General features: G+C 37.4%; 1 protein-coding gene across 10 annotated transcripts in view; it reads right to left on the minus strand.

Annotated features, from left to right (window-relative positions):
* raph1b (Ras association (RalGDS/AF-6) and pleckstrin homology domains 1b) overlaps nt 1-22,209 on the minus strand; it is a 62,519-nt gene extending 40,310 nt beyond the window's left edge. For 3 of the 10 annotated variants that reach the window (XM_084095293.1, XM_084095302.1, XM_084095292.1), the window contains exons 1-2: nt 21,938-22,209; nt 7,925-7,984 (exon numbers count right to left, since the gene is read on the minus strand). The gene's annotated coding sequence lies outside the window, so the exon portion shown is untranslated. Of the gene's footprint in view, nt 1-5,200; nt 5,364-7,924; nt 7,985-12,116; nt 12,360-21,937 lie in introns of those variants that run through there. The other 7 variants (XM_084095299.1, XM_084095301.1, XM_084095298.1 and 4 more) reach the window with 5 other exon arrangements.
* Nucleotides 22,210-24,544: the final 2,335 nt, after the last annotated feature.

Raw genomic sequence — 24,544 nt, forward strand, 5'->3', positions numbered from 1 at the left:
CAAGTCCAAAGTTCGACACGCAAAAAGGTGTGCCACTTTTCCGTAGTCTGACCTTCACTCTGTCTGACACAGTGAGCCAAAATGTTCAAGCAACAAGGAAGAACTGAAACTTCAATGACACGTAATCATATAAACCTGTGCCAATTCTGTGTAACCACAATCTGTAGAATAAAAAAAAAAAAAAAGGTCACCACAAAGTCCCCTGAATGAGCATTGTGAATATTACACGAACATCTTCATGTAGGGTTCTTTACATGCTAAATAAATGTTCAAATGTAATATCTGGAGGACTTCCAGAAAACATTCAGAAACTTTTAGGGAACATTCATTTCGGGCTGAAACAACCTACATACAATACAAAATTAACTAAATGTGGTCCAAAGGAGAAGTTATGGGAAGTATAACAACTTTTATTTTGTTGTCTTTGTGAAGCTTCAGAAGACTTGGAATGTAGCACACAAGTCGTAAAAGACTACATTAATGGTGGGGTGTTTTGTCATTTTTAGAGCTTAACAGCTTTGGTCACTATAAATGATTGTTCTATGGAAAAAGAAAAAAGAAAATCAATGTGACTATTCTTAAAAATATCTTATTTTTGGTTCCACTGAAAAAAGGAAGTCATATGGGTTTGGAATAATATAAGGGTGAGTAAATAATGACAGAATTTTAATTTGTTTGGGTGAACTATTCCTTTAAATAGAGCTCATGTGATGGACAATAAACTAATATAACAGCTAGTCATAGGTGGAGGGTGAACCAACTGGGTGAGGCTAGATGCGGCGACTCCTTAAAAACACATTTAAACAGAATGTGAAGAAATAGATATGTGTCGTCTATCAACAACCTACACCTACCAGCATAAACAAATGCTCATGTTATTAAAGTGGTTATGTTCATGGCAGCCAGTTCGAATAAATAGCCTAACCATTGCCTATGCAGCAAAACATAAGTTTTCTTCAAATTCTGAATGGATTATCGACTAGAAAGCGTGCATAAAAGTGCTCCCTTTATAATCAATAAGCTGTCACTCATCTTAAATCATTCATCTAATCGATTCAGCTGACTGTACAATGAATATCTTATTTAGCCTACATAATGTCTACACTTTTTTGTTACGAGTTAGTTCACCCAAAAATGAAAATTAGCCCATGATTTACTCACCCTCAAGTCATCCTAGGTGTATATGACATTCTTCTTTCAGACGAATACAATCTGAGTTATATAAAAAAATGTCTGGCTCTTCCAAGCTTTATAATGGCAGTGAATGGCTGCTTCTGTTTTTTAAGTCCATAAAAGTGCATCTATCCATCATAAAAGTGCTCCACATGGGTTAATAAAGGCCTTCTGAAGCAAAGCCATGCGTTTGTGTAGGAAACATATTCATATTTAAAACTTTATAAAGTAGAATAACTCGCTTCCGGCCAAACGAGCATACAGATTCGACTTAAGTCTAAGCGCAACTTATGCGAGTAATGCGACGCACTGCTGATATTTACGCTACTTCTGACATCACAAGTTGCGTAAGTTGAGCTTTAGGCGCAAGTAGACTGCGGATGTTCGTTTGGCCGGAAGCTAGAATTTTACTTTGTAACGTGTTAAATATGAATATTTTTTCTTACACAAACTCATCGTTTCGCTTCAGAAGGCCTTTATTAACCCCCCGGACCCGTGTGGAGCACTTTTATGATGGGTAGATGCACTTTTATGATGGATACTAGATGCACTTTTATGATGGATAGATGCACTTTCATGGACTTCAAAACAGAAATGGCCATTTACTGCCATTATAAAGCTTGGGCCAGGACATTTTTTAATTTAACTCCGATTGTATTCGTCGAAGAAGAATGTCATATACTCCTAGGATGACTTGAGGATGATTAAATCATGGGCTAATTAAAATTTTTGGGTGAACTATCCCTTTAAATTATAACGAGAGAATTTGGGTGTGCAGATCTCAGCACTGGACAAAAACTGGTGTTTTGAGTGGTGAGGGGATTCTAACTTAAACACGTCTAATTGGCCATTGCGTTCAAGAAATCATCAGATATGTTTGTGATTGGATACACTGCTCAATGCTATTTGTATTAGTTTAGAAGCTCTCAAGAGCACAATCACCAAATCTGTTTATGTTTATCAGTTTATGAAGATGAGAGCATTCGCAAGAGTGCAGAATTCAGTCAGAATTCAGAGTTCAGCTCGCGCACTGAACAAAACTCCTGCGTTTCAGCGATTATTAATCGTAACGCCTCTGATTGGCCATTGCATTCATAAGCTCAACAGTCATGTGTGATTGGTTATAGTGCGTAAAAAGTAAAAAGTAGATGATACATGAGCAGATCTAAATTGAATGCCGCAATCGACACTTTTCATTTAATTTTAAGTTTCACTCTATTACAAGATTACGTTTAAAATGTGCAGGTGAATTTTTGGACCAAGCCCCCGTTAATTTTTTACCCATGGCCAGGGGGTTCCAAGGCTTTACACACGAGCCGCCTATGCAGCTAGTCTTGGAATTTATACTGACACCCGAAGATGTGAAGGCAGCCTCATGCAAAATAAATTTATTCCATGAGCAAAAGTGTTCAATAATGAGGGTTACTGAGATAAAGCGAGAAGTATTCATCTGGTCATATTAACTTAATATGTCAGCTCCCATGAGGCAACCAGCTCATTTGAAACACTTTTCATCATCTTTCATCAGAGCTTTTGATGCAAGTCTTAAAACAGAGGGTCTGCCTAATGAACACTCTGTGCTGAAGAGTTCAGAACCTTCAACAATTGATGATTTTGATTGGTCCTTAAAATAACAGACTTGGTTTGAGATTTTTTATTCCAGTGGAGGAATAAAAGTAGATTTAAGTGGTTCCATGAACTGTATCCTCCAGATGTTCTATTCAGCTATTCTTTCTTCCACATCTGCCACATCCTGCCTGAAACAAAAACCAAAGGCACATGCATTGCTCACGGATAGTGCTGACTGTCGGGTATCCCCCTCGCTTTGCTCTGTGTGTGTGTGTGTGTTCAAGTGTCTGAAATGCAGTTGTGTACAGCTTCAGGGCAAGATGAGCAAGTAATCCCCTTCACTGGGGTCCCAGGTGGTCTTGAAATGTGAAGCCTAAAAGTCACACACACACACACACGCACGCACACCACCATGAACCAGTCAGCAGATAATCCAGGTTCCGTGCATGCAAAAAGCACCTGCAACATATTGCAGAGTCTGAAATATATACATAAGAGGAAATATTAAATATGAAAAAAAGGGTACTTATTCTATGAAGACAGATACAAGCTCTGGTGCTGCAGATATTCCATGTGATGTCACTAGATCCAGCAATTTAAGAGTTCTGTCAGGAACTGCAGTTCTTTAAGGATCACCAGAGACTCTAGTAACCACACACTGTTCTCTCCACTTCCATTAGACAGACGGTACCGCAGCTTTATCCTGCAGACTCTCAGAATGCTGAACTCCAACATCACGTAATATTAGAACTGAAACCCCTCCCAACCCTTCAGCACTGCACTTGAACAAGATGGGGATTTCTGACCTGTCATAATCCACAGAATAATAGCTGCCGGTTTACTGCATCCCATCATGCATTTTTTGCCCACTAGTCTGTGCCTATTGTCGCTCATGGGCAGCACTTAGAGTTTTTAGAGGTTTTTGGAGCTTTGATCTGCAATGAAGAACATTCATTTAAATGAATGCTTGCAGAGTCTTCCATTCTGCAGACAACTCTGAATAAACTAGAGGATTTGTTGATTATTTAGGTCAGAGTTGCACTATATGCAGAAGTAATAAGTACCAAATGTTTCACAGATATAACTGTAACAAAACAGACTATACAGTTATGCTGACTGACCCTTTGTGTTTCTTGCAAAACTTTATTAAGGCACAAAGTTATGAACTTTGCAACTTATGAAAACCAGCAACTACTTTATCTCAGACTCACTTATTTAAACAGTCTGCTAACCGTAGACAAATTTAAAAACACCCAGTGAAACAATGATACATCCGTCACCTTTACACAATGAACACCAGACTACAGAAATCCTGAAGAGACAAACTAAAAAGAAAAAAGAAAAAAAAATCCTGCATTTCTGAAGTTGACAGTTAGTGGGACATTTTCAACATTATGTTCAGTAATATTCTTTGTAAAAAATATAATTTGAACAATATCAATACTTATCGCTCGATATATTCACTGCGGCATTTCTGGATGTTTTAGAATATTCTGATGCCGCCCATAGTGCTGATAGCCATGCTTAGATTTACAAGATCTTTTAACTAAAGTAAATCTTCTCAGTAACATGACAAATAACAAAAAAAGAGAAGTTAAGAAAGCATCTGATGATAGGGATGTGGATATGTTTTGCACGTGCTCTGCAACTCTTTTTTTCATTCGTGTCTACCCTCAATGGAATGAGTTAACAAAAATACCTGAACATTTTTCATGTCAATGAAGGCGTCAAGTACCAATGGCAGTTCAAAGTTCCACATTGACAATTCTTATTTAGAATATTGCAGTATTTATCATTAGTGATTTTGCTGTGCACATCATTTTTTTTTTTTTTTTTTAAATCATGAGCCCTCGCAATCTTTAATACAATTTTTTTTTAAATCAAAAACATTAGCATCCCCTCCCCCTTCCCCCTGACATCATATCCTTGATGATGTGTACACTGGTACGAGGGCTGAGCATCATGTCACTCACATGAAATCATCTCAACAATCTACAACGTCCTATCAAAACTATTTAAGCGTAAACAGTGTCTGTTTAAGAACTGCTTTTGTGTACCTTGCACATTTGTAATGTCTTAAGCACTCTGTATCTGTGCACTGTGTTTAAGCATATGTTTATGTGAATACTGTGCATATCAGTACATTATTTAGTACATACAAATTATTTATTATTTTTCTGTATGTTTGGGAAGAATGACAAGCAAGTGATTTTGATTTGTCCAAAAAACTTTTTTGTCACTCCAGATACCCATTCATAGTATTACACAACTTGCAGTCTGCGTGCAATGTTCTCCCACAGTGCCTCCACAGACAAAAGGGAGCATTTGACTATCTGACATATCTGTCCTCTTTTGCACTTCATGTACAGTTGGACTGTGTAGCATTGGCCAACTGCTAACTCTTTGAGGACCTGTTGCATGTCAGGGTGGACACGCAGACGTGACAGAAGTCTCTGACCTGTCTCTGGCAGCTGGGAATGGCACGTCCATCCCCCACCCAAAAAACAAACGTGTTGCTGAGAGCTGTGTGGCAAATTGTCGCACCCGACGTCAGCCCATGACCTTTGACTTCAGCTGGCAGCTGGTTTGGTTACAGTGTTGAAAAGAAGGGCGCCCATGCACTGCAAGTACAAGTGAAGCAGTAGGAAGCTACTTGTTACATTTGTGACCAATAGTAATCCCATATTCACGTCAACCCAGTTTATTTAGACGCCAAAGGTGAGACAGCAAGAGAGAACGTAGATTTAACACAGCCTGGTCACCTGAGAGCCTCATGTCACTGAGTCTTAACATATGAGTCAGACTAGACATACTTTAGGTTATTTTTAAACATATTCTTTAGTCTGAACTCCAAAAATTTACACGGTTGTAAGCTTTAGACAGGGAATATGAAATACAGAGCCTACTATCAGCGGATCTTTAAAGATTCCACACACTACTGTAGCTTGCAAAAATAGTCAATATTTATTGCAACATTTCAGTCATGAAAGAAACCATACTAAATATATATATATATATATATATATATATATATATATATATTTTTTTTTTTTTGGAAGCTTTGTAATTTGTGAGATATTTTCTCTAGTAATACCTTGATGTCTTACACATCTAGGCTACATGTAATCATTCAGGTATACAATGAGTATTTTGGTCAATGAAAAATATGAATGTCCACAAAAAAAAAAAAAAAAAAAGCATCTTAAAAAGGAACACACCTGCCAAATTCTTAGAAATATACTCTGTGCATCTTTGATTCTAACCCAGTCAACGGTATACAACTTAAGGGAGCTGTGCATAAACAGATGCCCACAAACCTCAATGAACTGAAGCAACTGATGTAAAAGAGAAGTGGGCAAAAATTCCTCCAGAACGATGTGAGAGAATGATCAAGATGCAAAAGGTGGTTGTACAAGCTATTTAATCATAAGGTGTACTTAGTTTGTCACACATGGTACATGTCAACCATTTGAAGCCTTGGCTGGAGCCTCCAGACAGCTCTATGTTTAATATGGTGAACAAACTGGAATGTTTCTGGAAATGTGTTTGTAGTGTTTGTGTGTATGTTTGCATTTACTGTAAATATTCATTTTTCCTGGTTGCTGAAATTATACCATGCTAAATTCAAAAATAGGAAATATCTTAATATCCTGATATCTTAAAGAAAAAAATGTTTCATTAAAAGAATGAAAATCTTGTGAAGAAACCTATTTTGGCATACAGCCATGTGTAAAAGAAAGGGCACCCTTTTGAATATTTTAAGTATCAGGACATAATAAAATAATCATCTGGTCTTCAGCAGGTCTTAAAATTGGGTAAATACAACCTCAGATTAACAACAACACATGACATATTACACCAAAATAGCTTTCTTCACAATATTTTCATTAAAAAAAAAAATCTTTAAAGGGTTAGTTCACCCAAAAATGAAAATTCTGTCAGTAATTACTCACCCTCATGTGTTCCAACCATGTAAGACCTTCGTTCATCTTCGTATCACAAATTAAGATATTTTTGATGAAATCTGACAGCTTTCTCACTCCTAGGCTTTCAGAGGGACCCAAACTCGCCGGCCCAGAATAGTTATTAAAAGAAGAACGCCGTAATCTCAGTTCTCGCGCATGCTTCCTGGTGCTTCCGTGAACTCTCGTCAGAGGCCCACATTGAAGAACACTAATAGTTGGATAAAGTCGTTATTTTTGTTGTTTTTCCGCACAAAAAGTATCATCGTCGCATGATAAACATAATGTAGAGCCACTGTAGTCACTTGGACTATTTTAACGATGTTTTTAATAACTATTCTTGGCCGGTGAGTTTGGGTCCCTCTGAAAGCCTATGGAGGAGTGAGAAAGCTGTCAGATTTCATCAAAAATATCTTAATTTGTGATCCGAAGATGAACGAAAGACTTACGTGGTTGGAACAACATGAGGGTGAGTAATTACTGACAGAATTTTCATTTTTGGGTGAACTAACCCTTTAAGATATCAGGATACTCAAATATTTTCTGTTTTTTATTTTTCTATTATCTAACCAGGAAAAATAAATCTTTACAGTAAACACAAACACACACACAAACACTCTAAAACTAATTTCCAGAAACATTCCAGTTTGTTCACCATATTTAACACAGAGCTGTCTGGAGCCTCAAAGCCAAGGCTTCAAATGGTTGCACTCATTCCAGGCATTATTCTCAAAAATCCAGCTGTGATTTTAAAATGCTAAACCTTCACTAAATTCTGTCTCCTAAACCTCAATCATTCTTTCCAACCTCGCTTCTGTCTGCACTTTCAATGGTTCCTCTGAAAACACATGTACTGTACACAATGGATTTCTTTGTCCAGGCATTTTTCCTGTTAGCTTGGGGATAAAAAGATGGCAGAAAAAAACAGACACCCAGCTTCCTGCAGACATTATCTGTCATGCAAATGTTTAACGAGACATTTCAGTCACCTCAGAACATTTTCACCATAGTTACAGGTGCAATATTTGACTCTCACATTATTCGTTATTGTGCATGTACACAGAAGACATGCTAATGAAAACTGAATTACATTTTTCACCTTTCCTTCAGCACAGACAAAAATTGTATATCACAGATCACACACCAGCAACTCCAAACAATACCCACAAAAGGGGTCCAGACTTTGACAGTAATTTTCTGAATGTAGAAGAATGGCCTACCTTTGGTACAGTGTTGCACTCTTTCAGTCTGCTCAAACTGCCCAATAGGTTAACGTATGCCTGTAGAAAGAGAGAGGGAATATAAGCTTGTGTATAAACAAAATATGATTGTTTTTCTTTTCTCACAAAAACTGGGACTTTGATGTGACCTGGTTTTAATTAATATGTTAGTATCATAATTGACAGTCCCAATTGTAAGGTAAACTGTGTACCAAAAGCATTTAACCCAGATATTGTGTACACATCAAAAGAAACTGAATTTAAATAGGACTAAAAAACCTCAAACCCAGAGCGGGGTATAAGGACAAAGAGGGTTACTTTAATTAAAACCACACTGGCATTTTGAACAAACAAATCTTTTCCCAGACAACAATGACTCATAACCTTTACAATCCCTTTCAAATCGAATTACAAAAAGTGTGATGACTTGTGCTCATTCGTCTTGATCTTGACATACACACTCCCAAACATCTCAGCTGATGAGAGACAAAAGTGAAGAGTATGAAAAGGAGTGTGCGTCCCGAATCCCGAACAAAGAAGACCACAGCTGCACACTGAGGCACAACTGTGCCGACCGTCTGTCCACATGGCAGCATGAGACGCTGTGTGAGTGCCGCATGACAAAGCAGTGGCTCACCGACCTGCAAACCATGTGGTGTCCCTGCAAAATACTCCCTCATTAGATCTTTCTTGAGACACTTGGGGTGTGACTCATGTGTGTTAGACATACTGAACAACACAGTCTCTCCACATTCCACCAACAGTGCTGAAAAAACAGCTCCCTGATTAAATTTTGTCTTTAAAAAGTTGTTAAAAATGAAGGAAGGTGTAGGAGTATTTGAATAGTGAGTCATTATAAAAATCCTCTTATCACATGTGATATTGGTTACCATGGTAACACAGTCCGTAAGAAACGCATGGGAAAGATACAATTTTCTCTCTAAATAAAACAAAAGCAACTTGTTCATGATGCGAAGGGCTCATTAGGTGTGCTGACACACTGTCATAAAATTGATTTAACTGTAAGTTCACCTATATTTTGAAATTCAAAATAGGATAGTTTTCTGTAGTGATACACCAAAATGATTTTTTTTTTTTTTTGACAGAAACGCTGAAACTTTTAGCCGAAAACTTAAACCAAAAATCTAATTTAATTTAGGGTAACTGAACTCTTTTTGCTATTCAGTGTGTTGTGTTCTCAGGTGTTAAATGAAACCAGTCGAAGTAAAGTTCTTCACAATGAGTAACTTCTCTGCATCTGAAAACATTTTACATATTGGAACTCAAACATTATTTTTGTTCATGGTGAAGTGTTTCTGTGAAATTTACCTGTTGTAGTTTATCCACGTTGTATGAACAAAACAGACACTGACACAGTCAAAACTGACACCGTGCTTGTTTGGATATATGAGTCTGAGAGAGTGTTTGTTAGATTAGAACTGGGACAAAATATATCTTAAAATTCAGCATTAAATGAAAATTCACCCTATATTTTCAAAATGCATGTTCTTGATCTTATTTGTAAACAATTCATCTATTCATTTAGGCTTCATTTAAAAAATGTTTTGACCTCACAATGTTTAATCAAAATGTTTTGCCCCTGCAAGCTCTTGTTCATCTGCCTCCAATTTTGAGAGAAATGCCCCATCTCAAAATCCAATCAACAACCAATGAATAGAAGCAAGTTCTCATCCTACATTTTTTCTTTTTCAATAATCTGTTACACTCAGGTGCAACAACTAATCCATCTGTGTGCCGTGCTCGGAAACCATCAGCCAGTCACGTTGCTTTCGGTCTTGTGGACTACAATGGCTGCCGTGTGCACCTGTCCGTTGAGTCCATGAGACGTAGGTTGTCCCATTTTAGGTGTCAAAAATGTGCTCACGGTCGATATGCGCCCTCGATGCGCACTTTTGCCGAGCCCGCAATGAAGCGAGCTCAACAGCAGAAAGTGGCATTACGTCACGAAAGTGCGGACTCATAGGAAGACCGCGAGTGCTCAGGGTGCCATTTGGGACAGGGCCCAAGTCAGCCATCAATCAGACGGAGCTACTTAAAATTCTACTTGAAACACAAGTAATCATATTTATGAGAGCAGTGACAGTAAATGCACTGTTGGAATAGCCCATTAATGTAATATAATTAGCCTATGTTCAGATGAGTGAATGTGTGTTCTTTATACCTCATACAAGTCAACATTTGTAATTCTGTTTATTATCTTTTTTAATTTAGTCATTTTAAATTCTGCTTTAAAATAGTAAGCAATCAGTATTTCTAGGTTTAGCATGTAATGTTTGTATTTTAACCCTTTTTGTGCTCATAATGTACTACATACAATCACTATATTTGTTTTCATAGGCTTTATATTACACATTGTTTGTTGGACAGCATTGGTCAGTATATAAAATATAATTTCTTTTAAATAATGGAATCAATTAAAATTTATTTTTAATTAAACATTTTTAATATATAATTTTTTTGGGGTTTTTCATCCAGTGAATTGATTAATAAAACAATTGACAGATTAATTGATTATCAAAATAGTTGTTAAGTTGCAGCCCAAGTAACAATTACAGAAGAAACGATATGTCGCTATTTCCGTTTCATTGCGACTTAAACACAGTGGTAAAAAAAAAAATCAAAAATCAAAATGAAATCATCACCCAGGTGTCAGATGGTCTGGGTTCCTGCTTGATGGGAAAACTACTTAACAAAAGGAGTTGTTTTGAAAGGCTGATTCTTTTGCTGCACCGTGCATCTGTTTTTCAGTTTATCTTGGCTTACAAAACATGCAAAACATGTATGTGCTATTGGAAGTTCAAGAAAAGGTTTAAAAACAGAGACAAATTACAATCTTTTTTACACAAATTAGGTTGGCAAGTACTAGAGACCATCAGTATAATGAAGAAAGAAAAAGCACCATGAGAAAATCTAGATGAGTTTCACATGACTGTCATGCACTGTGCTCATAACACACTGATATTGTGTGACAGAAAGAGAGTTAGATGGCAACCAGGTGTGTCTATCAGCATTTAATGCAAAGGGCACAAGCATAACGCAGCAGAAGACTACACAGAGACTTCCAGGGCGAACAGGAAATGAGGAGTGAGGAGGCACAGAACAGAAGCCAAAACAGTGGAGGTGATGTAAGAGGAAAACCCCATTTTGAGACATTACCATGAACTGACTATTGTTTCTGAGTGAACAGATTGAACATGGTCTGTCCACACATGGAGACAGAACTGCACGACATTAAGATGAAGTTTGAAGACTGCATGTCCCAAGCTGACTGGTACAGTTCAATTATAAGCTCGAAGTAACTCAAAATTGCTTTTCTTTCTTCCCTCTCCAGGCAAGTAGACCCAGATGCACAGATTCTCACAAGTTCTCAATTAAAGATGATTAAAAGAATGCGTGTTAGCCAAAGTTAACGCAATAACATGTTAAGTTCCTCTGTCCTTACTTGTCTTTAAAGTAAAAACTGCAATTCAATGACACTTTATGGACTTCTTGTCATAGATGTTTTTACCGCTGTCTTCCAGTGGTAATTTTGAATGACTATTTTATATGACTCGGAAATAACCGAGTCTCAGAGAGTTATTCGTTCATTGTTTTTGTGACCAAGTATGCGTAACATCCTTTCGTTCATCAAATCGGTTTCCTGTACAGAGCCTATTCGTCTGTTATATAATAAAAGGACTAACGACTCAGACAAAACAACAGTTGAGTGAATTAATCATAATGGGTTTCTCATCAGAATATGGTAAGTTTGCATAAACAGACATGTTGGGGGAATTTGCCTACTGAAAATGTAAGGTGTAACATTTAAATGTAACTTTTGTTTGTTTTGCTGAATGAGATTCAAAGATCTAAGACAGGAAAATTATCCATTCTTCACATCACTAGTACTAATTGTGATTTTACTCTTAATATTTGGTGATAATAACAGAGTCAGCTCTGAGTAGAAAGTCACGGGTTGTCATCTCATAATTATGGCAATTACGACATGGCCAATGCAGCAAAACAGCAAGTAACTTGACATTCTGAAGTAGAAAGACTGAAATAGTATTTTCTTATTAAACATACTCCAATAATCTTTGCTTTATTTACAACTTTGAAAACTATATTTTTACAGTGTAATAGCAAATAAAGTAAATGGGTTAATTATGTCAAGCATATTTGAATACTTTACCATACATTTACCATACCAAAAACGAAGTTGAAAAACTGAAGTGAAGCAAAAAACCGACCTCAACGCTGACAATTTGTCAGATCCCGTCAGCAGACCCCAACAGAAAATGGAGAGAAACGAGTACTAATACCACATAATGGCTTTTTGAGAGCTAAATGTTAAAGAGTGGACATGTTCTCCAGGGATGTCCTAATGCTAGGTTATTGATTTACTAGCCTCAACTATATCACACACACACACACACACACCACACACACACACACACCACACACACACACACACCACACACACACACACACCACACACACACACACACCACACACACACACACCACACACACCACACACACCACACACACCACACACACACACACACACACACACACACACACACACACACACACACACACACACACACACACACACACACACACGACATGAATCAGCAGAAAGGTTTGAAACTGAGAAAACAATCTTATAAAAGATTTATAGATAAGAGCACATATATTTCATGAGTATAAATGAGAACATTTTTACTATGAAAGCTTTCAGGATTAGGCCTAATGCTTAAAAAAATACTTTAATAACAATACTTTAAATATTTAACAACAGAAGACCTCAGACGGTCATGTTAAACATTGTAAACCATCTGTTTTATTTGGACAATCAATACAAAGGATCAAAGTCAACATGAAAGAGCAATAAATATATTAGTATTGACTGTATGGCACTGATGCTGACAGAAATATCTTAGATAGAATAGGTAAGTGGATCTACAAAATCTCCCGACCGTCCTTTAATAGGACACCACTGATCTGATATAACAGCGATATTTATAACACTGGAAACCAAAGGATGAGGATCTGTTAAAGCTCTGGAGCAGGCCCACTCTCTTAACGCATGTTATATAAATATGTGGCCTCTTTTAGGTTTGCACTGTGATCTGGATTTAATTCATTGTTTATAAATTATTAATATAATGTCATAAAGACACACTGTTAACTGTTAAGGATTCTCTACAGCCACAAACAGATCCTCTATGCTGTAAAAAGTACACACTGTGTGGGAATTTCAACAGATGGAATATTACCACAGTGATGGGGGGGTTTGACGAAACCCAATTCCAGCTCCTCCAAAGCTACAAATTCTTCCATACAATGACCACTCGCCATGCAGTTTTATGAACCTGTCAGAAAAGACAGCTTGCCATAATTTTGCTTAAGTCTTTCCAGATTTTGATACTCGCTGCTATCAGTCCACTACTCTTGGACTGCTCTGCGCAGAACTGGGAGGAAAACCAGCCGGAAATTTGTGTGAGCCAAAGCTACAATTCAGAGTAAGAGTAAACCAAGGATGGGTCACATCTAATAACTGCCTAGTAGTCATTGACGTCTTAGAAAGGCTGACTTATTTATTTACTTTACCATTTTAAAAATGTATTTACATTTTTAGAAGTGGTACTTTATTTGCTCTCTTTGATTCTATTAAGTTTTTGTCCACAAGAACATGTATTTTGTTCACAAGAAAGAAACATGTTTGGATGAACCCAAAATCAGCCTGATACAGGGCTTCCATAAAGGGATAGTTCACAAAAAAAAAAAATATATTTCTTCCATCATCATTCTGCCATCATACTCAACCATTTCATTCATTTTTTAAACACAAAGATATTTTTTATAAAACCTGACAGATTTCTGTCCCTCCACTGAAAGCCCATTCCACCAATTTGCATCTACAAGCAGTAATCCACAATAACCAAGAGGTTTAATCCAAGTCTTCTGAAGAGACACAATCGCTCGCTGAAGCCCCCTAAAAAGGGCCAAGTGACGTCCCTGGCGGGCACAAAGAACTGCAGAGTGCCAAACAGTGAGGCTGACCTGGAAACAGGCCTGAGAGTTTCCTGTCTGGCACGTGGGAGTGTAATTGGGAGCAGCCACACAATAAAATGGCCATAATGGCCAAAAGATTAACAGGAGGGTGACTAGTGGTTTGGAACCTATCAAGAATGTGTGTGTGTGAGACACTGAGCAGTGCACACTCACCAAGTGAATCCATGAAAGGGGCATAAACCTACTTGTGTACAAAATAAGCCTGTGACTGACAACAAACCCAATCATTGACTCATAACCTGTCTGAGTAGGACTGAGTCGTTGTGAACTTGACTACCGTCCCAGTGCAGATCCTGCTGAATAAATGCAGGTAACTGCAACAATCAATGTAACTGTTCATCAAAATGTAATTACATATTTCAAATGAGAGATGAAAAGGTTAATTCAAAAATGAAATAGGCTAGTTCACCCAAAAATGAAAATTCTGTCATCCTTTACTCACACCACTGCCGCTTCAACCCCATAAGGCAGGGGTGTCCAAAGTCGGTCCTGGAAGGTCACTGTCCTTTAGCTCCAACTTGCCTCAACACACCTGACTGGAAGTTTCTATGCAAGACCTTGATTAGGAGTTGTTCAGGAGTGTTTAATTGGGCTAAACTCCCCAATACAGTGGCCCTCCAGGAGAAGGATTGGACACCCCCGCTATTAGACGGAAGGTGAACGGAAGTCTTATGGGTTTGGAACAACATGAAGATGATTTTTGGCCGACCCATCCCTTTAACTACAAATCACTCTTTTAACTGTAAAGCAGGATTTCTGGTCCAACAGCTGCCGACGCCGTATTGAGCTTTACGATTTCTCCCATTCATAAACATGTATTTGTTTATGTAACGACATCAGCAGGACATTCTTCCTGACAAGAACAAAGTAAATTACAAAAGTCAAAACAAAAGCTATACAATGAATATAAGATTATTACAAAAAAATAAAACTAAGATACCCTCAGGTGATACTTTTTTTTTTAAATACATCAGTAAAACTGGTGTCTATTTACATTAAAAACTGTGCAGTCCAGTAAAATATATTTCCCCCTCAAATTAATATTGTTGTATGTACTAAAAACAGTTTGCTTTGACAATCTTTGAGAGAGTTCAAGCCTTTATTAACAAGGCCAGACCCTCCCAAAAATTCACAATCTGTCATCCATCCTCTAATCTGAACCTCTCTTGATAGAGCCTGTTTTCTTAAAGGGGTGGTATAATGCCTTTTTTACAAGATGTAAAATAAGTCTTTGATGTCCCCAGAGTGTGTATGTGAAGTTTTAGGTCAAAATACCCCACAGATATTTTTATATAGCATGTACAAATTGTCAGTTTTCGAGGGTGAGCAAAAACGCACTGTTTTGTGTCTGTTCCTTTAAATGCAAATGAGCTGGCACAGAGGGCGGAGCTTCAACAGCTTGCATTCACATGGACATGCACTGAACATTTCTAAAACTTTTATGTTCAAACCGGATTCAGACAATGATGGAGAGACTCAAGAAGAGTTGACAAGATGTAGAATGCAACAGGACGTTTCTGAATGGTTAGTTGATGAATTTATGTAGCTTATGTGTAGTTATCTTCTAGTCATTGATTAGTATATTCTTTCTTGAAAATCTATAAATCATGTTCAGGGGGCGGAGTTTATGTAAATTTTAGGGTTGGTGATGTCACTAACCTGGGAGGTATGTCGTGTAGTCCCTACCAGCCGTTTGTTGTAGTCCTTAAAAAGTGAATTCTTTAAAAGCAAATATCTCCCTTTGCTTTGAACTTTGAGCATTGTAACTTTGCAGATGTTGTTTATGCTCAAACAGCAACATTACACACTAACTAAAGTTAAAAAAAGTGAAATCATAATCAACCACCCCTTTAACACATGCTATGTCTAGTCCTACCCCCCAAAAAAATAAATTGTGAATCAATGGCAACATGTACGTAGGTTTGAACTAGGTGTAATTAGCTCAGGTCTAGACTAGAAGTAGTCTTTATCTGTGAAACTAATTTTATCTGAGGAAAACCAAGAATCCAATAAGATTAGATGACTGGGGACATTTCTACCTTCATTACAGGGACACACAAGCCTAGCCAGAAAAGTCAGCAAACAACAAAGGGACCTTCAACCATCAGTGCCCACGTGTTCTGTGAGCTCAAATATTCCGAATGACCCTGGATTGTTTATGTACATGGCTGTAAGACTAAGATCACACTTCACCCCCTTCTCAAGCTCCACTATGTTACATAGCTAGTTCCCACAGTGAGGCATGAGCTTGATAACAGTTTTAAGAGCTGTAATGCATAAAAAAATTATGAGATATAGCTTGAAAAGTGGTTTAAAAGTTTAAAATTCTAAATTCATTCAGTTGGACATTCAGGTCTCTCACAGCCACAGTCCAGTATCACTAAGACTAAGGAACTGTCCTAGAAACTTAAGCGTTTGCAGAATAAGCTTACATTTATAGCTAGATAACAAATTAAAAATAGTTCTTACTAATTAAAATGAGACTAGTTACTGGTAAACTGCTGGCAGAGAGAGTTACAATGTACAGAATTATTTCTTATAAACACTGTAAAAAATTTCTAACCCTCCCAAATCAAAAATTTCAAGTGACCGATAACATCTAAATTTTTCAATTGGCCCAAGTGAAATTCTTGTTGCAATAGTCTGTTAACATTGGCTCAATGAGAAATAATACGTCAGACTAATTGAAAAACTTAGATGTTATCGGTCACTTGAAATTTTTGACTTGGGGATGTATTTTTTTTTTACAGTGAAACAAGTCATGTGCCAGTGCACTAAAAACAGCATAAAAATGTCTAATTTGCAAACATCAGAAGCATCAGTAAAGCGTCAGACTGTACGACAAGATATTTCTTATATAATATTGTAAAAAAGGATATCTTCATTCTAAAGTTTTTGTTTCCTACAATCTAAATTTTCAAAGAAAAATATAAATGCACTGCTTTCAGATTGCAACAGTATTTTCAAGAGGATAAGATTTAAACATAATTATTTGGATGTGCAGTCAGTGGACAAATAAGCAAAGATTTTGCAGTGACCGGATATGCTCTGACCCATCTCATTCCTTTCATTCATTCGCTCTCAGAGCAGGGTCATGGCCTTACAGCTGATTTCAAGACAGTTTAAGCCTTTTAAATAAATGACATCATGCCAGATGAGCCAACAAGATGCTGTGTTTGATGCATTCTTCTTTCCCATTGCCTTGTTCTATTAATTTAATTAAGTCTTCTTTTAATTCAGTATATTTCTTCTAGTCTTCCCTCTCTTTCTCCAATGTAAGCATGCTGAATGAGAAAATTCTGTTCTGAGGGAAGGGAAGAACACTCAGTGATATCTTTTCCAGCTGGATGAAGTAGAGCTGTCGTCATGGTGAGATCACTAATGTCATGAGAGGTCAAACATTATTGGGACACAGATGGAAGGGAAGAAGGAAAGTTCAGAATCTGGGAAATGAGCCACTTCATTTGTTCTTGCCAGACTAGCAAGTTTACTAATGAATTTCAAAATTGGTTGGACAAACATCTCATGACCAATTTAGACAGTGTTTTCAGATTTTCTGTTTTTCCAAGTCATTTTCATGGTTCAGTACGGTTTTTAAATTTTTGTAATAATGTTCAACACTATTTTATGTGTTATGTTTGTTTTCATTCAGTATCCATTTTAAAACCTAACGGTTGATTAATCAGTTATCGGTGTGGTCCAACCTAGATATCTTTATTGGTAAAATTCACTATCAGTCGACTGTCAACTCAGTTTCACCCGACAATGTTTACTGCGCCTAGAGGGAGAAAACGACTTTCTGTGATCAAATACAATCAACTTGTTTACACACTCCACAGAGCCACCCAATGCATTTAGTTATAACTGTGAGTTTTAGTTTGTGTGCTCAGGATTTATCATGGATTCACTGCATTTACGGCCAGCAAAGCAAAATTCTAATAGTATTTTTATTTTTCGAATAGTTCTTACAGAGTGAATATAATTTGAATACTCAGTTTTTCGTGCGCACCCCTAATTCTCAACTCCAGCCTTTTGTTATTACAAACTGAGTAGTGCCTTAGTTGAAATTTCCCAATGTTCTCTGAGCAGCTCTCTAAAACTCTACCACATCATATGAGATGGTCCCTATTTCTTTTGGAAAATCACTGGAATAAGATGTGTTCAGAGCAGAGGAGTCAGTATCTTTGTCAATACTTGGGGTAGAATGACAGTCAGTGTGTGGCTACACCTTAATAATGTTTGAATCATCACTAAGATTCAAACTCTGGGGGTTTTGCATTGTCAAGCTACATTATTCACCTGTCTGTCTGTCCAAATATACATGACGATGTGTAATTGAATACTTGAAGGATTAAATACACATTTGTTATTTCACCTCTGTAAGACAAAACAATAACACCGGGTCTAACCTTAAAAATCGATGTAAATGCACTTTTCAAGTCAATTTTATTCGTATGCACATGCTTTCCACAAAGCATTTCCGATGTTTCAAAGCAGATTTATTTTAAAAGCATGTTAATGTTTATAATACTTAAACTTAGTATTGCATTGTACCTCTTCACATATGCTTTAACCTTGATCATTTGTTTAAACTATGCGTTTAGGACTTATCCCATGATTTCTATGTAATGATACCACCGAATCTATTAATAAGGACAAATCTAATGTGTAGCTTATTCTGCTCTGCACATAAAAGTAATACAAAAAGCCTGAATTAATCGATTTTCTTCACAATTTCACTGTAAAATCAGATTGAATTCTTCTCCTGAATTAAATATTTTATACGTGGATAGGAAATGAGAGATTAACACAAACAGGTTATTTTAAAACAGACAAAGGCACATGAGGTGAATTTACATTACATTGTTTTAAATATGCAAAAGAAAATAATATGTTTTTATTTACTGAAATCTGTTTTTCTGTCTCCCTTAGTTTCTTAATCAGTTCTGTTTGGGAGTTAAAGTTGGGTAGCCTGGGAAAACCCAGACAACTTCCGGCAAATTCAGATTTGCTCGAGAAGTAGTCTGGCAAAGAGCTCATTCAAGCCCATTTCCATGCCGTCGAAATCGCGGCACCAATCAGAAACGTTGAGGCGGGCTTTACACAATGACGATCGCTCTGATTGGTTTTAGGTCTATCCAATTGCGCCCAGAGGCATTTGAGCGACGTCTGTTCAACTTTTAAATGCATTATTATATTCAAATTGCAAACACATGAGGACAGTCTCCATAAAAGACCCACTGGCAGATGAACGTGCTACTACATTTCTCTCCGAAACGGTAGGGAATTAAATTAGATTTATTAGAGGATTTTAACTGTGACACGATGATTGACAGGGCAGTTTAAGTGACAGGATGCACGCGACAGATCCGCCCAATAAAGATGACGAAGTAGTATGTCCTAAAGCTTGCCTACTTTTTTGCTACACATTCAAAAGTAAATATCTTTTCTTCACAAAAAGCATATGGCTTTACACGATGACGATCGCTCTGATTGGTTTTAGGTCTATCCAACTGCGCCCAGAGGCATTTGAGTGACGTCCGTTGGTGACGCCCCTTTGGAAATGATTTGTCTATGGAGCTTTGCCAGACCATAACTCAGTTACTACTGAGAATGGTCTGGTTTTAACCAGGCTAAAAGTTGGGCAAATTACTTATGGGAAATCAGAGGCAACTGAGTGTGAAGAGTGTAGCTCTGGTAATCCTGAAAGCCAAGGGCTAAGCGCACCTGATGACTGGTGCCAAGCATTTATACCAGCAGAGCATTCGCTGGCCTCCAGGTGCTCCATTGCGGTTCCTTGCTTAGGACCTATCTGGTTTCACTTTCCCTGGTGACTGTTTCACGGAGGGTTACAGTTCTCTTTGAAGGTTTGCCCCCTTTTCTGAGGGGGAGCTTTGGTAAAATAACACCAACTAACATCTGAGTCTTTTGTGTAGCCCCAGCTCTTAAAAAAAATGTGCACATCTGAAATCTAACTCAAAGTATCCATTTTACACTTCTTAAGAAATCAAAATCATTCAAAACATGCAAAAGTCCAGTAGCAGAAATTTTATATATTTTTTAAATAAACGTAGCTGCCAGAAGCTGGAAAATATGTACTGTATAAAAGTGTCCCATACATAGCTGGATTATCTCCCTCAAATTTGACATGAAATGTAAAAGCATGTTTAGTTAAACAGATCACACACATATGCCTTAGTTCTTCGCCTTGCTGAGATGCATTAGCAGCAGCTGTTTTTTTCATACAAAATGAACTGCTTTGTCAACACTCATGCCCAGAGGACCATGCATTCCCTTCTCTACATGGTAGTGAACAAGGAACTGAGGAAAATGGGAAAACATGGACTAAGTACTCATTTTCTTGAGGTCAACAATTCAAAGACTACATCCCACATTCTACCCTATGAAGGATGTTGATTGTTGACTACAGACTAAAAACAAAACAAAAGTGGCACTAGAACTTATTGAGAAATAAAGAAAGAAGTGTTTTATGATTCAACATCTCACTACATTAACTTTTATTTGAAGCAGAAGCACTTGCAAAGCATGGCACCCCTCAATGAATTTGGTCACATTGCATTCTTTACAGTCCTTTAGTCCTACATGCATGCATGCAGGATAAGTATAATGTGTCAATTGTGACACAATATTAATTAGACATGTTCTATGAGGTCATAAAAAGTAACTTAACTTAAGTTAAAACTATATAAAAAATGAGATGTGTCTGTGAACAATAACATCTTAAAGAATGTCCCCAAAATTACAGGTCTTCATGTCGTTTCCCCCTTCTCATGAAACGGGTGAGGAAGGGACAATCCCTGTTTAACATATTCTGAATGACAGGAGTAGCAAGATTATTCTAAACATCAATTATCTTAACTCTCAATTTTAACAGCAACATGGACATAACATAGTCCCAGTTAAATGGCTATTCATGGATATGGATGAAGAATTACATTAAGAACGATGTTGAAAAACAGTTGGAAAACGTGACAAAAACATGTTTGACCTAAGAGTGACTGTAGCAGGACAATGAACACGACGGCGCACGCGACACGCAAATAAAAGACCGTTAAACATGCCGGAAATCTTAGACTGCACTTTCCCCCACTAACATCAATAAACTGCTTTCATTAATTTATGAACCCTTTATAATTATCGAATGGAAATGTGTGGCTTAATATCCAGAACTACACGATTGCCTTCGGGCTCGACTGGGCGGAGACCTGCAAGCTGACAACACTGTTTCAAGTGATATTCATTTTAAAGCGAAGAGATGGAAGCATACCGGTAAATACAGTGCGTGGAAAAAACAACTCCCTTCACCAACGTGGGGTGAAGGGGGCATTACATTTATGGGCGTATGTTTTGAACACACCCAGGATCATGCCAACATACAGTAGGCTACAGCATTTTATGAGAACACGTGACGGACTTTTTATTCTCCTGTGTTGTGGTGAATAAATGTAACATGATAACATGATAACATCACCAAAATGAAAGACCATCCGTTGGTCACAGTAGGCTACTCGGCCACACACCCAGAACTACAAGAGGCTTCCTTTGACTCAACTGGAGATGAAGCCAAAAGCGTACAATCACACAAGCTTATAGCCTACAATTCTGCAAAACAACTACAACCCGTCCAGAGAAATTCATTGATTGATGATGGGGAGCTTTTATGCACGTGGGAACTGTCCCATTGTCAAATGACAAAGATGAATTCGACCCCTTTCTTTAACAGGCTCCATGCCTTTTTGTCCAGGCAATTTTCTCATAAGGACAGTAGCCTATAACTGAGCCATTTTCTTTGGAATGGGATATTGGCGATCCCCAGTGCTTTCCAAATGTAGACCTACTTTAACAGAACGCAGCACAAGTTAAAGCCAAGTAAGAGTCTCAGACATAAGATTAGATAATAGTGGTCACTTACCCAGAAGCGAAGAGCTCTGCAATTTTTCTATGTAGGCTAATGAAAACAGCCAACAATTATTTTTTAAGAGTAGGGCCAACTAAAAATAAATATCCCACGTCCCTGGTGGTGAATTGCGCAGTGTGTAGGCCTATATCAAAATGGCAAATTATTAATTCGCCCGATTCAATCCTTCCAGTCTCCTATTGACACATTTCGGTTTCCTCTCCCATTCTCTCTCCCGGAGAACGGAGATTGCTGCGCGTTGCTCGCGTCCCGTTTCCTGTCCTGCCCAGATTCAGCGCTCGACCAATCAGCCGTTCATAAGGAGGTGCGTGGATCGCCCCTCTCTTCACAAGAGCACACCAGCTGACCGCTACTGGTGCAAGAGAACAACGGGCGTGAGGCTTGTGGGTGGAGCTTGACGTCCACCTCCCCCTTGCTAGACGTAATGGGTGGAACTAGACGGTCCAACCACACCCTATCCCTACCATAACACTATCGCTAAACAAAACTTCACCCATTGAGTCCATAGAGGTGGAACTGGACTAGATCAGGCTCCACCCATTAGGTCCAGAGGGGCGGAGCTGGATCTGGACGTCACTGGCTTTGCAGTGAGCGCCACTGCAACGGAACGGACAGCAGCACATGTGTGCATGTATCATGGCACTGACTGGATTAGGGTAGACTGTGTACAGTTGAGACACTTTTTGAGTTTTGATTTTTCACACAAAAATACATACGGAAAATAATTTAATTTTCACATGAAATGCCACATGACATTACATTAGCATGTAGAATATATTATCAATCAATAATACCCATAAGTAGTTTACATTTTCCACAATTAGCGAATAAAAATAAGGTGCTTTTTGTGTCAACTCTGTCTCAACTGTACATATGTACGGGACAGTTGAGACAGTACTATGGTACAGTTGAGACACCCATTTTTAATGAGGGAAATGTAACTAAATGTTCATTGCAAATATAATAAATAAAGTCAAATGAAGAAATGAAGCTCTTTTCTTTTTTTTCACATATCGGGCCAGTGAAGCAACAGGAATCTTGAACTTCTCAGCTACCTTCCTAATTGATATGCCCTCATCTACAACTTTTGCGGCCCTCTCTAAATGGTATCCTGGCATTCCCTATTCGTTGTCCTAGCTCTCGTGCGGGGCATCCTGCACAAGTATAAGATAAACATAAACAAAAAGTCCACATGCACTACATAAACAGCATAGCTAACACACACACACATTAAATGAATTCTTTAAAAATTAAATGTTCTTTAAATTAACTATGTGACCACACATCTTAAAAGGGTGTATCAACTGTACCAGTTTTACCACCTTGTCTATTTGACAACTTGCTAGGTTATCTTTCTAACATGCATGTTAGAAAAATATATTAATTAATAACATACAATTAAATATAATAAATATGAAATTGTATTTTTAATTGCGTCCTATGCTGGCCAATTATGACGTTTAACCTGTTATCATAACACTGAACAAATAAAAAGCGTGTTTTGTAATATAACTCTATTGGGGTGCGGTTGAGACACTTGTGTCTCAACTATCCCCCGCTGGCCACTTCGCACATTTCTCTAGATTTTGCATTGAGCTTGCATGACTCAATACCATGAAATATGCCAATTTTTAGGGCACAGAATAACGTTTGTAATGGTATCAGTTACGTTTAACAGTCACATAAGGATAATAAGTTATTCATAGTTGAGTGCGCAAAAAACGATGCAAGCCTTCCCTTAGAAAAAAAAAACTTTTGCAGATATCTTCTGATCGGAGACGCGTCCAGTCTTCAGATTTTGCAGGATAAAAGAGGACACTAATACGCATGTGCACAGCAAAAATCACAACTTGTGCATGCTGCACGCGCAAGTTATTTAAGGTGTCTCAACTGTACCTATGTTCACTGTACACAGTCTACCAGACGGCTAGAATAATGAAATACATCTGTTTTATTATATAGTTATCCAGGATTAGTTTTCTGGAGACCCGTTTTGCATAATTTAGACGCAGTCTTGATTTCTACGACTGTTCGAAATTGTTAAATTAAAGTTAATTTCAATTGTTGATAAAATATTCGATTTTATTCTTAGTCAATGATTTTTTCAATCAACCATTCAAATAATTTAACAAACTTAGCATTTCGTTTGTTAGTTGTGTAACGTTAGTTTATTTGTTTTGGAGAACGAAGTAACAAATGAACTAACAGAAAGTAACGTTCTCCCCCCAGCGGACAAAACCAAAACTGCATGAGATCAACAGTAAGGTTTTGCCACTTTAAGTAGGATTACAGCAAACGCCAAGCTATTAACGAAGTTATAATAATTAATAAGAATATATTAATAAGTAAAAAATAAATAATAAAAAATAATAATAAACTATACTAATACTAATATATAATCAATTAAATATATTATTAATAATAAATTAACTAATTATTTATAATACATTATTTAAATGAGGTAATATGTTTATGTATCATATAATTGAATTTTGAATACATTTTTTATATAAATACAACCCCATTTACAAAAAGAGAGTGGGGACATTTTGTAAAATGCAATACAATCAAGAATCTGTGATTTGTTAATTATCTATCGAG

The sequence above is a fragment of the Abramis brama genome, assembly GCF_963993115.1.
Source record: "Abramis brama genome assembly, chromosome: 2".
In the NCBI taxonomy this organism is placed as follows: domain Eukaryota; kingdom Metazoa; phylum Chordata; class Actinopteri; order Cypriniformes; family Leuciscidae; genus Abramis; species Abramis brama.